Raw genomic sequence first — 16631 nt, 5'->3', positions numbered from 1 at the left:
CCTGATACCTTTCTATCATAGCTGCGATGCTCTGTGTGTCCTGATACCTTTCTATCATAGCTGCGATGCTCTGTGTGTCCTGATACCTTTCTATCATAGCTGCGATGTTCTGTGTGTCCTGACACCTTTTGTATCATAGCTGCGATTCTCTGTGTGTCCTGATACCTTTCTATCATAGCTGTGGTGCTCTGTGTGTCCTGACACATTTCTATCATAGCTGCGATGCTCTGTGTGACCTGACACCTTTCTATCATAGCTACGATGCTCTGTGTGACCTGACACCTTTCTATCATAGCTGCGATGCTCTGTGTCCTGATACCTTTCTATCATAGCTGTGGTGCTCTGTGTGACCTGACACCTTTCTATCATAACTGCAATGTTCTGTGTGATATGACACCTTTCTATCATAGCTGCAATGCTCTGTGTGTCCTGCCACCTTTCTATCATAGCTACGATGCTCTGCGTGTCCTGACACCATTCTATCATAGCTGCGATGCTCTGTGTGATCTGACACCTTTCTATCATAGCTGCGATGCTCTGTGTGTCCTGACACCTTTCTATCATAGCTGCGATGCTCTGTGTGATCTGACAACTTTCTATCATAGCTGCGATGCTCTGTGTGATCTGACACCTTTCTATCATAGCTGCGATGCTCTGTGTGACCTGATACCTTTCTATCATAGCTGCGATGCTCTGTGTGATCTGACACCTTTCTATCATAGCTGCGATGCTCTGTGTGTCCTGACACCTTTCTATCATAGCTGCGATGATCTGTGTGTCCTGACACCTTTCTATCATAGCTGCGATGCTCTGTGTGTCCTGACACCTTTCTATCATAGCTGCGATGCTCTGTGTCCTGACACCTTTCTATCATAGCTGCGATGCTCTGTGTCATCTGACACCTTTCTATTATAGCTGCGATGCTCTGTGTGACCTGACACCTTTCTATCATAGCTGTGATGCTCTGTGTGATCTGACACCTTTCTATCATAGCTGCAATGCTCTGTGGCTCCTGACACCTTTCTATCATGGCTGCGATGCTCTGTGTGTCCTGACACCTTTCTATCATAGCTGCGATGCTCTGTGTGTCCTGACACCTTTCTATCATAGCTGCGATGCTCTGTGTCCTGACTCCTTTCTATCATAGCTGCGATGCTCTGTGTGTCCTGACACCTTTCTATCATAGCTGCGATGCTCTGTGTCATCTGACACCTTTCTATCATAGCTGCGATGCTCTGTGTGACCTGACACCTTTCTATCATAGCTGTGATGCTCTGTGTGATCTGACACCTTTCTATCATAGCTGCAATGCTCTGTGTGACCTGACACCTTTCTATCATAGCTGTGATGCTGTGTGATATGACACCTTTCTATCATAGCTGCGATGCTCTGCGTGATATGACACCTTTCTATCATAGCTGCAATGCTCTGTGTGACCTGATACCTTTCTATCATAGCTGTGATGTTCTGCGTGTCCTGACACCTTTCTATCATAGCTGCGATGCTCTGTGTGACCTGACACCTTTCTATCATAGCTGAGATGCTCTGTGTGTCCTGACTTCCTTTCTATCATAGCTGCGATGTTCTGTGTGATCTGACACCTTTCTATCATAGCTGCTATGCTCTGTGTGATCTGACACGTTTCTATCATAGCTGCGATGCTCTGTGTGTCCTGATACCTTTCTATCATAGCTGCGAAGCTCTGTGTGATCTGACATCTTTCCATCATAGCTGCGATGCTCTGTGTGTCCTGACACCTTTCTATCATAGCTGCGATGCTCTGTGTGATCTGACACCTTTCTATCATAGCTGCGATGTTCTGTGTGATCTGACACCTTTCTATCATAGCTGCGATGCTCTGTGTGATCTGACACGTTTCTGTCGTAGCTGCGATGCTCTGTGTGTCCTGATACCTTTCTATCATAGCTGTGATGCTCTGTGTGATATGACACCTTTCTATCATAGCTGCAATGCTCTGTGTGACCTGATACCTTTCTATCATAGCTGTGATGCTCTGCGTGTCCTGACACCTTTCTATCATAGCTGCGATGTTCTGTGTGATCTGACACCTTTCTATCATAGCTGTGATGCTCTGTGTGATCTGACACGTTTCTATCATAGCTGCGATGCTCTGTGTGTCCTGATACCTTTCTATCATAGCTGCGATGCTCTGTGTGATCTGACATCTTTCTATCATAGCTGCGATGCTCTGTGTGTCCTGACACCTTTCTATCATAGCTGCGATGTTCTGTGTGATCTGACACCTTTCTATCGTAGCTGCGATGCTCTGTGTGATCTGACACGTTTCTGTCATAGCTGCGATGCTCTGTGTGTCCTGATACCTTTCTATCATAGCTGCGATGCTCTGTGTGATATGACACCTTTCTATCATAGCTGCGATGCTCTGTGTGTCCTGACACCTTTCTATCATAGCGGCGATGCTCTGTGTGTCCTGACACCTTTCTATCATAGCTGTGATGCTCTGTGTGATATGACACCTTTCTATCATAGCTGCGATGCTCTGTGTGTCCTGACACCTTTCTATCATAGCTGTGATGCTCTGTGTGTCCTGACACCTTTGTATCATAGCTGTGATGCTGTGTGACCTGACACCTTTCTATCATAGCTGCGATGTTCTGTGTGTCCTGACACCTTTCTATCATAGCTGCGATTCTCTGTGTGTCCTGATACCTTTCTATCATAGATGTGGTGCTCTGTGTGTCCTGACACATTTCTATCATATCTGCGATGCTCTGTGTGACCTGACACCTTTCTATCATAGCTACGATGCTCTGTGTGATCTGACACCTTTCTATCATAGCTGCGATGCTCTGTGTCCTGATACCTTTCTATCATAACTGCAATGTTCTGTGTGACCTGACACCTTTCTATCATAACTGCAATGTTCTGTGTGATATGACACCTTTCTATCATAGCTGCAATGCTCTGTGTGTCCTGACACCATTCTATCATAGCTGCGATGCTCTGTGTGTCCTGACACCTTTCTATCATAGCTGCGATGCTCTGTGTGATCTGACACCTTTCTATCATAGCTGCGATGTTCTGTGTGATCTGACACCTTTCTATCATAGCTGCGATGCTCTGTGTGATCTGACACGTTTCTGTCGTAGCTGCGATGCTCTGTGTGTCCTGATACCTTTCTATCATAGCTGTGATGCTCTGTGTGATATGACACCTTTCTATCATAGCTGCAATGCTCTGTGTGACCTGATACCTTTCTATCATAGCTGTGATGCTCTGCGTGTCCTGACACCTTTCTATCATAGCTGCGATGTTCTGTGTGATCTGACACCTTTCTATCATAGCTGTGATGCTCTGTGTGATCTGACACGTTTCTATCATAGCTGCGATGCTCTGTGTGTCCTGATACCTTTCTATCATAGCTGCGATGCTCTGTGTGATCTGACATCTTTCTATCATAGCTGCGATGCTCTGTGTGTCCTGACACCTTTCTATCATAGCTGCGATGTTCTGTGTGATCTGACACCTTTCTATCGTAGCTGCGATGCTCTGTGTGATCTGACACGTTTCTGTCATAGCTGCGATGCTCTGTGTGTCCTGATACCTTTCTATCATAGCTGCGATGCTCTGTGTGATATGACACCTTTCTATCATAGCTGCGATGCTCTGTGTGTCCTGACACCTTTCTATCATAGCGGCGATGCTCTGTGTGTCCTGACACCTTTCTATCATAGCTGTGATGCTCTGTGTGATATGACACCTTTCTATCATAGCTGCGATGCTCTGTGTGTCCTGACACCTTTCTATCATAGCTGTGATGCTCTGTGTGTCCTGACACCTTTGTATCATAGCTGTGATGCTGTGTGACCTGACACCTTTCTATCATAGCTGCGATGTTCTGTGTGTCCTGACACCTTTCTATCATAGCTGCGATTCTCTGTGTGTCCTGATACCTTTCTATCATAGATGTGGTGCTCTGTGTGTCCTGACACATTTCTATCATATCTGCGATGCTCTGTGTGACCTGACACCTTTCTATCATAGCTACGATGCTCTGTGTGATCTGACACCTTTCTATCATAGCTGCGATGCTCTGTGTCCTGATACCTTTCTATCATAACTGCAATGTTCTGTGTGACCTGACACCTTTCTATCATAACTGCAATGTTCTGTGTGATATGACACCTTTCTATCATAGCTGCAATGCTCTGTGTGTCCTGACACCATTCTATCATAGCTGCGATGCTCTGTGTGATCTGACACCTTTCTATCATAGCTGCGATGCTCTGTGTGTCCTGACACCTTTCTATCATAGCTGCGATGCTCTGTGTGATCTGACAACTTTCTATCATAGCTGCGATGCTCTGTGTGTCCTGACACCTTTCTATCATAGCTGTGGTGCTCTGTGTGTCCTGACACCTTTCTATCATAGCTGCGATGCTCTCTGTGATCTGACACCTTTCTATCATAGCTGCGATGCTCTGTGTGTCCTGACACCTTTCTATCATAGCTGCGATGTTCTGTGTGATCTGACACGTTTCTGTCATAGCTGCGATGCTCTGTGTGTCCTGATACCTTTCTATCATAGCTGCGATGCTCTGTGTGATATGACACCTTTCTATCATAGCTGCGATGCTCTGTGTGTCCTGACACCTTTCTATCATAGCTGCGATGCTCTGTGTGATATGACACCTTTCTATCATAGCTGCGATGCTCTGTGTGTCCTGACACCTTTCTATCATAGCTGTGATGCTCTGCGTGACCTGACACCTTTCTATCATAGCTGTGGTGCTCTGTGTGTCCTGACACCTTTCTATCATAGCTGCAATGCTCTGTGTGTCCTGACACCTTTCTATCATAGCTGTGATGCTCTGTGTGATCTGACACCTTTCTATCATAGCTGTGATGCTCTGTGTGTCCTGACACCTTTCTATCATAGCTGTGATGCTCTGCGTGACCTGACACCTTTCTATCATAGCTGTGGTGCTCTGTGTGTCCTGACACCTTTCTATCATAGCTGCAATGCTCTGTGTGTCCTGACACCTTTCTATCATAGCTGAGATGCTCTGTGTGATCTGACACCTTTCTATTATAGCTGTGATGCTCTGTGTGTCCTGACACCTTTCTATCATAGCTGCGATGCTCTGTGTGTCCTGACACCTTTCTATCAAAGCTGCGATGCTCTGTGTGACCTGACACCTTTCTATCATAGCTGCGATGCTCTGTGTGTCCTGACACCTTTCTATCATAGCTGTGATGCTCTGTGTGTCCTGACACCTTTCTATCATAGCTGCGATGCTCTGCGTGACCTGATACCTTTCTATCATAGCTGTGATGCTCTGTGTGTCCTGACACCTTTCTATCATAGCTGCGATGCTCTGTGTGATCTGACACGTTTCTGTCATAGCTGCGATGCTCTGTGTGTCTTGATACCTTTCTATCATAGCTGCGATGCTCTGTGTGATATGACACCTTTCTATCATAGCTGCGATGCTCTGTGTGTCCTGACACCTTTCTATCATAGCTGCGATGCTCTGTGTGATATGACACCTTTCTATCATAGCTGCGATGCTCTGTGTGTCCTGACACCTTTCTATCATAGCTGTGATGCTCTGCGTGACCTGACACCTTTCTATCATAGCTGTGGTGCTCTGTGTGTCCTGACACCTTTCTATCATAGCTGCAATGCTCTGTGTGTCCTGACACCTTTCTATCATAGCTGTGATGCTCTGTGTGATCTGACACCTTTCTATCATAGCTGTGATGCTCTGTGTGTCCTGACACCTTTCTATCATAGCTGTGATGCTCTGCGTGACCTGACACCTTTCTATCATAGCTGTGGTGCTCTGTGTGTCCTGACACCTTTCTATCATAGCTGCAATGCTCTGTGTGTCCTGACACCTTTCTATCATAGCTGCGATGCTCTGTGTGATCTGACACCTTTCTATCATAGCTGTGATGCTCTGTGTGTCCTGACACCTTTCTATCATAGCTGCGATGCTCTGTGTGTCCTGACACCTTTCTATCATAGCTGCGATGCTCTGTGTGACCTGACACCTTTCTATCATAGCTGCGATGCTCTGTGTGTCCTGACACCTTTCTATCATAGCTGTGATGCTCTGTGTGTCCTGACACCTTTCTATCATAGCTGCGATGCTCTGCGTGACCTGATACCTTTCTATCATAGCTGTGATGCTCTGTGTGTCCTGACACCTTTCTATCATAGCTGTGGTGCTCTGCATAACCTGACATCTTTCTATCATAGCTGCAATGCTCTGCATAGCCTGACACCGTTCTGTCATAGCTGCAATGCTCTGCATAGCCTGACACCTTTCTATCATAGCTGTGATGCTCTGCATAAGCTGACACTGTTGTCATAGCTGCGATGCTCTGCATAGCCTGACACCGTTCAATCATAGCTGTGATGCTCTGCATAGCTTGACACCGTTCAATCATAGCTGTGATGCTCTGCATAGGCTGACACTGTTCTATCATAGCTGCGGTGCTCTGCATAACCTGACACCTTTCTATCATAGCTGCGATGCTCTGTGTGTCCTGATACCTTTCTATCATAGCTGCGATGCTCTGTGTGTCCTGATACCTTTCTATCATAGCTGTGGTGCTCTGTGTGTCCTGACACCTTTCTATCATAGCTGCAATGCTCTGTGTGTCCTGACACCTTTCTATCATAGCTGTAATGCTCTGTGTGTCCTGACACCGTTCTATCATAGCTGTGATGCTCTGTGTGTCCTGACACCTTTCTATCATAGCTGCGATGCTCTGTGTGTCCTGACACCTTTCTATCATAGCTGCGATGCTCTGTGTGATCTGACACCTTTCTATCATAGCTGCGATGCTCTGTGTGATATGACACCTTTCTATCATAGCTGCGATGCTCTGTGTGTCCTGACACCTTTCTATCATAGCTGTGATGCTCTGTGTGTCCTGACACCTTTCTATCATAGCTGCGATGCTCTGTGTGTCCTGACACCTTTCTATCATAGCTGTGATGCTCTGTGTGTCCTGACACCTTTCTATCATAGCTGCGATGCTCTGTGTGACCTGATACCTTTCTATCATAGCTGTGATGCTCTGTGTGTCCTGACACCTTTCTATCATAGCTGTGGTGCTCTGCATAACCTGACATCTTTCTATCATAGCTGCAATGCTCTGCATAGCCTGACACCGTTCTGTCATAGCTGCAATGCTCTGCATAGCCTGACACCTTTCTATCATAGCTGTGATGCTCTGCATAAGCTGACACTGTTGTCATAGCTGCGATGCTCTGCATAGCCTGACACCGTTCAATCATAGCTGTGATGCTCTGCATAGCTTGACACCGTTCAATCATAGCTGTGATGCTCTGCATAGGCTGACACTGTTCTATCATAGCTGCGGTGCTCTGCATAACCTGACACCTTTCTATCATAGCTGCGATGCTCTGTGTGTCCTGATACCTTTCTATCATAGCTGCGATGCTCTGTGTGTCCTGATACCTTTCTATCATAGCTGTGGTGCTCTGTGTGTCCTGACACCTTTCTATCATAGCTGCAATGCTCTGTGTGTCCTGACACCTTTCTATCATAGCTGTGATGCTCTGTGTGTCCTGACACCGTTCTATCATAGCTGTGATGCTCTGTGTGTCCTGACACCTTTCTATCATAGCTGCGATGCTCTGTGTGTCCTGACACCTTTCTATCATAGCTGCGATGCTCTGTGTGATCTGACACCTTTCTATCATAGCTGCGATGCTCTGTGTGATATGACACCTTTCTATCATAGCTGCGATGCTCTGTGTGTCCTGACACCTTTCTATCATAGCTGTGATGCTCTGTGTGTCCTGACACCTTTCTATCATAGCTGCGATGCTCTGTGTGACCTGACACCTTTCTATCATAGCTGCGATGCTCTGTGTGTCCTGACACCTTTCTATCATAGCTGCGATGCTCTGTGTGTCCTGACACCTTTCTATCATAGCTGCGATGCTCTGTGTGATCTGACACCTTTCTATCATAGCTACGATGCTCTGTGTGATATGACACCTTTCTATCATAGCTGTGATGCTCTGTGTGATCTGACACCTTTCTATCATAGCTACGATGCTCTGTGTGTCCTGACACCTTTCTATCATAGCTGCGATGCTCTGTGTGACATGACACCTTTCTATCATAGCTGCGATGCTCTGCGTGACCTGATACCTTTCTATCATAGCTGCGATGCTCTGTGTGTCCTGACACCTTTCTATCATAGCTGCGATGCTCTGTGTGTCCTGACACCTTTCTATCATAGCTGCGATGCTCTGTGTGACCTGACACCTTTCTATCATAGCTGCGATGCTCTGTGTGTCCTGACACCTTTCTATCATAGCTGCGATGCTCTGTGTGTCCTGACACCTTTCTATCATAGCTGCGATGCTCTGCGTGACCTGATACCTTTCTATCATAGCTGTGATGCTCTGTGTGATCTGACACCTTTCTATCATAGCTGCGATGCTCTGTGTGTCCTGACACCTTTCTATCATAGCTGCGATGCTCTGTGTGTCCCGACACCTTTCTATCATAGCTGTGGTGCTCTGCATAGCCTGACACCTTTCTATCATAGCTGTGATGCTCTGCATAAGCTGACACTGTTGTCATAGCTGCGATGCTCTGCATAGCCTGACACCGTTCAATCATAGCTGTGATGCTCTGCATAGCTTGACACCGTTCAATCATAGCTGTGATGCTCTGCATAGGCTGACACTGTTCTATCATAGCTGCGGTGCTCTGCATAACCTGACACCTTTCTATCATAGCTGCGATGCTCTGTGTGTCCTGATACCTTTCTATCATAGCTGCGATGCTCTGTGTGTCCTGATACCTTTCTATCATAGCTGTGGTGCTCTGTGTGTCCTGACACCTTTCTATCATAGCTGCAATGCTCTGTGTGTCCTGACACCTTTCTATCATAGCTGTGATGCTCTGTGTGTCCTGACACCGTTCTATCATAGCTGTGATGCTCTGTGTGTCCTGACACCTTTCTATCATAGCTGCGATGCTCTGTGTGTCCTGACACCTTTCTATCATAGCTGCGATGCTCTGTGTGATCTGACACCTTTCTATCATAGCTGCGATGCTCTGTGTGATATGACACCTTTCTATCATAGCTGCGATGCTCTGTGTGTCCTGACACCTTTCTATCATAGCTGTGATGCTCTGTGTGTCCTGACACCTTTCTATCATAGCTGCGATGCTCTGTGTGACCTGACACCTTTCTATCATAGCTGCGATGCTCTGTGTGTCCTGACACCTTTCTATCATAGCTGCGATGCTCTGCGTGACCTGACACCTTTCTATCATAGCTGCGATGCTCTGTGTGTCCTGACACCTTTCTATCATAGCTACGATGCTCTGTGTGATATGACACCTTTCTATCATAGCTGTGATGCTCTGTGTGATATGACACCTTTCTATCATAGCTGCGATGCTCTGTGTGTCCTGACACCTTTCTATCATAGCTACGATGCTCTGTGTGATATGACACCTTTCTATCATAGCTGTGATGCTCTGTGTGATATGACACCTTTCTATCATAGCTGCGATGCTCTGTGTGACCTGACACCTTTCTATCATAGCTACGATGCTCTGTGTGATATGACACCTATCTATCATAGCTGCGATGCTCTGTGTGATATGACACCTTTCTATCATAGCTGCGATGCTCTGTGTGTCCTGACACCTTTCTATCATAGCTGTGATGCTCTGTGTGATATGACACCTTTCTATCATAGCTGCGATGCTCTGTGTGTCCTGACACCTTTCTATCATAGCTACGATGCTCTGTGTGATATGACACCTTTCTATCATAGCTGTGATGCTCTGTGTGATATGACACCTTTCTATCATAGCTGCGATGCTCTGTGTGACTTGACACCTTTCTATCATAGCTGCGATGCTCTGTGTGACCTGACACCTTTCTATCATAGCTGCGATGCTCTGTGTGTCCTGACACCTTTCTATCATAGCTGCGATGCTCTGTGTGTCCTGACACCTTTCTATCATAGCTGCGATGCTCTGCGTGACCTGATACCTTTCTATCATAGCTGTGATGCTCTGTGTGATCTGACACCTTTCTATCATAGCTGCGATGCTCTGTGTGTCCTGACACCTTTCTATCATAGCTGCGATGCTCTGTGTGTCCCGACACCTTTCTATCATAGCTGTGGTGCTCTGCATAGCCTGACACCTTTCTATCATAGCTGTGATGCTCTGCATAAGCTGACACTGTTGTCATAGCTGCGATGCTCTGCATAGCCTGACACCGTTCAATCATAGCTGTGATGCTCTGCATAGGCTGACATCTTTCTATCATAGCTGCAATGCTCTGCATGTCCTGACACCATTCTATCATAGCTGTAATGCTCTACATAGCCTGACACTGTTCTAGCATAGCTGTGATGCTCTGCATAGCCTGACACCGTTCTATCATAGCTGCGATGCTCTGCATAGCCTGACACCAGTCATAGATGAAATGATCTTAGTCTCCCATTCACTAGCAAATAGATAACCGTCCCCCTTCACAAGAGACAGCGCACCGCAAGTCTCAGCAGGCGAGACAATGTGCACATTTTAATCTGCCCGCCCGCATCACTTAAAGGTTGTGCCATGCAAGAACCACAACATTTTCTCAAGCGCCACAGCTCTGCAGCGAGAGACAGAGCGGAAGGCCGGGCTCATACATAGAGACTGTTGCCACACCTCCTCCGGTGACGTCATCCCCATTACAGGGGCGTGTCATTAATCCACGCTTTCAGCCAGGTCACGTGAGTAAACAGAAGCACGTGGCTGCGAACCACATGGTGACGCACACCGCCGTGGAGGAGGAGCTGGCACATCACGGAATGCGGAAGTCAAGCAGCCAATCAAGTGACTGGGTTAGGTTAGTAGCCAATTAGAAAGCAGAAACGTTTTGGCAGCGCTGAGAGGAGAGCTGCAGAGTGTGGAGGCTGGACTGAGAGGAGAGCTGCAGAGTGTGGAGGCTGGACTGAGAGGAGAGCTGCAGAGTGTGGAGGCTGGACTGAGAGGAGAGCTGCAGAGTGTGGAGGCTGGACTGAGAGGAGAGCTGCAGAGTGTGGAGGCTGGACTGAGAGGAGAGCTGCAGAGTGTGGAGGCTGGACTGAGAGGAGAGCTGCAGAGTGTGGAGGCTGGACTGAGAGGAGAGCTGCAGAGTGTGGAGGCTGGACTGAGAGGAGAGCTGCAGAGTGTGGAGGCTGGACTGAGAGGAGAGCTGCAGAGTGTGGAGGCTGGACTGAGAGGAGAGCTGCAGAGTGTGGAGGCTGGACTGAGAGGAGAGCTGCAGAGTGTGGAGGCTGGACTGAGAGGAGAGCTGCAGAGTGTGGAGGCTGGACTGAGAGGAGAGCTGCAGAGTGTGGAGGCTGGACTGAGAGGAGAGCTGCAGAGTGTGGAGGCTGGACTGAGAGGAGAGCTGCAGAGTGTGGAGGCTGGACTGAGAGGAGAGCTGCAGAGTGTGGAGGCTGGACTGAGAGGAGAGCTGCAGAGTGTGGAGGCTGGACTGAGAGGAGAGCTGCAGAGTGTGGAGGCTGGACTGAGAGGAGAGCTGCAGAGTGTGGAGGCTGGACTGAGAGGAGAGCTGCAGAGTGTGGAGGCTGGAGGTGACAGCTCCAGGTTTAGGCTCAGCTCTGTGCAGATTAGGCTACTTTCACACTAGCGTTTTCTGCAATCCGTCACAATGCGTTGTTTTGCAGAAAAAACGCATCCTGCAAAAGTGCTTGCAGGATGCGTTTTTTCCCCATAGACTTGCATTGACGACGCATTTGTGACGGATTGCCACACGTCGCATCCGTCGAGCGACGGATGCGTCGTGCTTTTGCGGACCGTCGGGAGAAAAAAACACTACATGTAACGTTTTTTTCTCCTGACGGACTGCTTTTTCCGACCGCGCATGCGCGACCGGAACTCCGCCCCCACCTCCCCGCACCTTACAATGGGGCAGCGGTTGCGCCGGAAAAATGCATCCGCTGCACCCATTGTGCAATGCAGCAAACGCTAGCGTCGGAATCTCTCCCCGACGCATTGCGACGGGGAGATTCCGACGCTAGTGTGAAAGAAGCCTTTACACAGACTCCAGTGCACGAGGCCGTGTGTGTGTGGGATCTGCAGATGATGAACTATCTCTATAAGTAGGGAAAAGGGTTAAATGTCTGACATTGGGCATCACTGATGGACCCTCCATAGGTCTGGTCACAGCATGGAGCCCAGAACTACAGCAGCAGGTAGGAGATCATCAGTCAGAAGGCGCACACCAGTGGGTAGGATGAAATCTATAGGATGCCAGCAGGTAGGAGGAAACCATCAGTAAGCAGGATGACATGAGGCAGATAGGTAGGCAGGAGCATAGCTGTAATTAGTAGGACATCAGTAGGCAGGAGGACGTTGGTAGGACATCGGCAGGCAGGAGGACATCTGGAGGACATCAGCAGTGGGGTCCCGAATCTGGAAAAGCACAGCCGCGGGTGGCAAATCTCGAAAATCAGCCCCGCGGGTGCCGAATCTGAAAAATCAGCCCCGCGGGTGCCGAATCTCAAAAATCACCGCAGCGGTTGAAAAATCTCAAAAATCAGCCCTGCTGCTGCCGAATCTTGAACATCACCGCCACGGCTGAAAATTCTCAAAAATCATCGCCTCGGCTGAAAAATCTCAAAAATCAGCCCCACGGCTCCCAAATCTCGAAAATCGCCACCGCGGCAGAAAAATCTCGAAAATCACTGCCACGGCTGAGAAGTCTCGAAAATCACTGCCACGGCTGAGAAATCTCGAAAATCACCGCCACAGCTGAGAAATCTCGAAAATCACCGCCGCGGCTGAAAAATCTCGAAAATCACATGCACGGCAGAAAAATCTCGAAAATAAGCGCCGCAGCTGAGAAATCTCGAAAATCAGCCCCACGGCTCCTGAATCTTGAAAATTTCCACCGCGGCTGAAAAATATCGAAAATCACTGCCGCGGCTGAAAAATCTCAAACATCACCGCCACGGCTAAAAAATCCCAAAAATCAGCCCTGCAGCTCCCAAATCTCAAAAATCTCCGCTGCGCCTGAAACATCTCGAAAATCAGCGCCGCGCCTGAAAAATCTCGAAAATTACCGCTGCGGCTGAAAGATCTCGAAAATGAGAACCACGGCTATCGAATCTTGAAAATCACTGCCGCGGCTGAAAAATCTCGAAAATCACATCTGCGGCTGAAAAATCTTGAAAATCAGCCCCACGGCTCCCGAATCTCGAAAACCTCCACCGAGGCTGATGAATCTTGAAAATCACCACCGCGGCTGAAAAATCTCGAAAATCAGCCCCGCGGCTCACAAATCTCGAAAATCTCCGCCGCGCGTGAAAAATCTCGAAAATCACCACCGCGACTGCCGAATCTCGAAAATCACCACTGCAGCTGAAAAATCTTGAAAATCAGCCCCACGGCTAGTGAATCTTGAAAATCCTTGCCGTGGTTGAAAAATCTCAAAAATCACCACCGCGGCTGTCGCATCTCGAAAATCACTGCTACGGCTGAAAAATCTCGAAGATCACCGCCGCCGGGCTGCCGAATCTCGAGAATCACCACCGCAGCTAACGAATCTCGAAAACCAGCCCCGCGGATGCCGGAATCTTGAAAATCACCCCCACGGCTGAAAAATCTCGAAAATCAGCCCCGCGGATGCCGGAATCTCGAAAATCACAGCCGCGGCTGCCGAATCTCGAAAATTACCACTGCGGCTGAAAAATCTCGAAAATCACCACCACGGCTGAAACATCTCGAAAATCACCCACCGCAGGTGCCGAATCTCGAAAATCATCCCCACGGGTGCCAAATCTCGAAAGTCAGCCCCAAATCTCGAAAATCAGCCCCGTGGGTACCGAATCTCGAAAATCATCCCCACGGGTGCCAAATCTCTAAAATCAGCCCCGAATCTCGAAAATCACCCCAGCGGGTGCCGAATCTCAAAAATCACCGCCACGAGTGGCGAATCTTGAGAATCACCCCTGCCACTGCCGAATCTCGAAATCAGGCCCGCGGGTGCAGAATCTCGAAAATCATCGCAGCGGGTGCAGAATCTCGAAAATCAGCCGTGCTGGTGCCGAGTCTCAAAGTTCACCGCCACGGGTGCCGAATGTTGAAAATCAGCCCGTCGGCAGGCAGGAGGACGTCGGTAGGACATCGGCAGGCAGGAGGACGTCGGTAGGACATCGGCAGGCAGGAGGACGTCGGTAGGACATCGGCAGGCACGAGGACGTCGGTAGGACAGCGGCAGGCAGGGTCACTTGTCCCACTGCACTCGGAGTCCAAAGTGTAAGATGAGAGCTCCCCGTACATCCAATATCTGCTGCTGGGAAAGCTGGGTGACAGCAAGCCTGACCGTTAACACAGGAGCGGTCAGCAGGGTGAAGGAATGGCTACAGAAAAGGCAGATGTGGCGGTCAGGATCCTGGGAACGCTGGGTGACCGCAGTAATGGCGCTCTGTTGGTTGTCACCTTTCCCAGTGACTGACGCCTCTGTTATGGGGCTGTCAGACTCCGCTTTCCTCCTCCTTAAGGCCGGCAGCATTGTGGGCGCTGCTGTGAAGGTGATAGCGCCCCCCGCTGGACGGTCGGCGCTCAGTGCCCAATGTACGACTCCACAGCTGCTCCTACAATGGCGCCATCTATTGTGTGACTGCTCCTCTATCCAAATTAAGAGACGTCCCATTATTCTGGTTCCCTGTGACTAGTAACCCGACTGTTGTACGTTTTTTTTCCTGATCCTCATGTGTGTCAGTATTCACTGCAGGTCTAGAATTTCATTCCTGAACCAGGAAGATCAGGATGTGCAGTGCTATAACACCGCGGCACCTCCCGTTTCACTCTGCCGCATTTCCTGTTCTATTTTCCTTATTCACTTATCTACAGTGAGCAGCAGTTGTGAAACTACAACCCCCAGCAGTGTCTGGCATAGCATGCTGAGAGTTGTAGTGTATTTAGAGGCTAATCATTGCTCTCAGAACAATTCCGAAATAACTAGTTTATCCATTCGATTGGCAGTATTCAAGAACTCTGCAGCTCCCTCTAGTGGTGACTTGACGCCATGTTTCCGCAGGGGATGTGGAGCTTCGTACTGACGCTGGCGCTATGAACCCCCAAATCAACGTTAAAGGCAAAAAAAAAAAAAAAAAGTGTAACGGTTGCGGTTGAGCATAAGCTTCTTCTGTTTTGTTACAAAGCATTAATTGAGTTAATAGATTATTGTTTCAATATCATTTTTAATTGCCCCTTGTGTTTGGACAAATCATCTGATGGGTGGGAGACAGATCACTACTGTGTCCCCCCCCCCCCCCCCGCGCCATGCTATCCTATCACACACCCCACCGCCATCATCTTCCTCCGCACATCACTCTCCATAATTAAGCGGTTTCCGAATTTCACAGGTCACCACATGAATCTGCATTTTGTCACATCCCGGCCCAAAAGGTTAATGAGGTTTTTCACCTACAAATCCAATCAGCTGGTATGAAGAATGCGCATTTCTGGTGGTTAATTACCTGCACCGAAGACAAAAACCTCCATCAATACAATGGAAGAGGCGGCGAGTGAAGTGTTCATCAATGGGAAGAGAAAATCATAGAAATGTGCAAACATTTCACCAGCTCCCCCCACATTACTGATCCTGAGTTACCTCCTGTATTATACTCCAGAGCTGCACTCACTATTCTGCTGGTGCAGTCACTGTGTACATACATTACTGATCCTGAGTTACATCCTGTATTATACCCCAGAGCTGCACTCACTATTCTGCTGGTGCAGTCACTGTGTACATTACATTACTGATCCTGAGTTACATCCTGTATTATACCCCAGAGCTGCACTCACTATTCTGCTGGTGCAATCACTGTGTACATACATTACATTACTGATCCTGAGTTACATCCTGTATTATACCCCAGAGCTGCACTCACTATTCTGCTGGTGCAGTCACTGTGTACATACATTACATTACTGATCCTGAGTTACATCCTGTATTATACCCCAGAGCTGCACTCACTATTCTGCTGGTGCAGTCACTGTGTACATTACATTACTGATCCTGAGTTACATCCTGTATTATACCCCAGAGCTGCACTCATTATTCTGCTGGTGCAGTCACTGTGTACATACATTACATTACTGATCCTGAGTTACATCCTGTATTATACCCCAGAGCTGCACTCACTATTCTGCTGGTGCAGTCACTGTGTACATACATTACATTACTGATCCTGAGTTACATCCTGTATTATACCCCAGAGCTGCACTCACTATTCTGCTGGTGCAGTCACTGTGTACATACATTACATTACTGATCCTGAGTTACATCCTGTATTATCCCCCAGAGCTGCACTCACTATTCTGCTGGTGCAGTCACTGTGTACTTACATTACTGATCCTGATTTACATCCTGTATTATACCCCAGAGCTGCACTCACTATTCTGCTGGTGCAGTCACTGTGTACATACATTACTGATCCTGAGTTACATCCTGTATTGTACCCCAGAGCTGCACTCACTATTCTGCTGGTGCAGTCACTGTGTACATACATTACTGATCCTGTATTATCCCCCAGAGGTGCACTCACTGTTCTGCTTTACAAC

This window comes from Ranitomeya imitator, chromosome 9 (assembly GCF_032444005.1).
Source record: "Ranitomeya imitator isolate aRanImi1 chromosome 9, aRanImi1.pri, whole genome shotgun sequence".
NCBI lineage: Eukaryota > Metazoa > Chordata > Amphibia > Anura > Dendrobatidae > Ranitomeya > Ranitomeya imitator.
This window is presented reverse-complemented; position numbering follows the sequence as displayed.